Here is a 1,237-nt window from a genome sequence, read left to right as displayed (position 1 = left end):
TTTTCAATAAATTAATTGTGAATTAATTACATTTAATCATTTTTAACAGTATATTTAACATAAGATAAAATAATGACACGTTTAAGTAACTATTTAAAGATCGATTTATTACATTTTTAATAATTGAATTGTATAATAATTACATTTAATCACTTAATGTATAATTTTTTTAACAGTATATTTAACATTATAAATGATAAATGGGTTGTACTTGTATAGCGCTTTTCTACCTTCAAGGTACTCAAAGCGCTTTGACACTACTTCCACATTTACCCATTCACACACAGTGATGGAGGGAGCTGCAATGTAAGGCGCTAACCAGCACCAATCAGGAGCAAGGGTGAAGTGTCTTGCTCAGGACACAACGGCCATGACGAGGTTGGTACTAGGTGGGGATTGAACCGGGGACCCTCGGGTCGCGCACGGCCACTCTTCCACTGCGCCACGCCGTCCAACATTAGATGCAAAAATGACACATTTAAGCAACTATTTAAAGATTTATTACATTTGTATATTTTACATTAGATAAAATAATTACATGTTTAAGTAACTATTTAAAGATGAATTTATTTATTAAATTTGTAATAATTAAATTGTAAAATAATTACATTTAATCATTTCATGTATAATCTTTTAACAGTATATTTAACATTAGATAAAAATAATGACACGTTTAAGAAACTATTTAAAGATTTGTTAAATTTGTGATGATTAAATTGTGAAATAATTACATTTAATCATTGAATGTATATTTTATTAACAGTATATTTAACATCAGATAAAATAATGACATGTTTAAGTAACTATTTAAAGATTTATTTTACAGTTTTAATAATTAAATGGTGAATAATTACATTTAATCATTTAATGTATAATTTTTTAACAGTATATTTAACATTAGATAAAATAATGACACGTTTAAGTAACTATTTAAAGATTTATTTGCCCCCAAATGAGCCAAAAACGAACACTGTAGCGCACCACTGTGGCAGTCTTTAGTACTGCACGTTCGCGGAGTTGTGTCTTTATTTCTAGCATGCAACAAAGAGAGCGTAGTCAACAAAGTCACATTTATTGTGTTTAAGTCACATTTGTTGTGTCTTAAACACACTTGGCCAACTCATTCTGAGTTTAAGTGTTTCGTTGCATTCTGGGATATTTGCCAAAGAGCACTCTGACTGAAACTAGTCATACATTTAACGGCCTTTAAATACAATTAACATAATATTTATTGATT

This window comes from Nerophis lumbriciformis, linkage group LG03 (assembly GCF_033978685.3).
Source record: "Nerophis lumbriciformis linkage group LG03, RoL_Nlum_v2.1, whole genome shotgun sequence".
In the NCBI taxonomy this organism is placed as follows: Eukaryota; Metazoa; Chordata; class Actinopteri; order Syngnathiformes; family Syngnathidae; genus Nerophis; species Nerophis lumbriciformis.
This window is presented reverse-complemented; position numbering follows the sequence as displayed.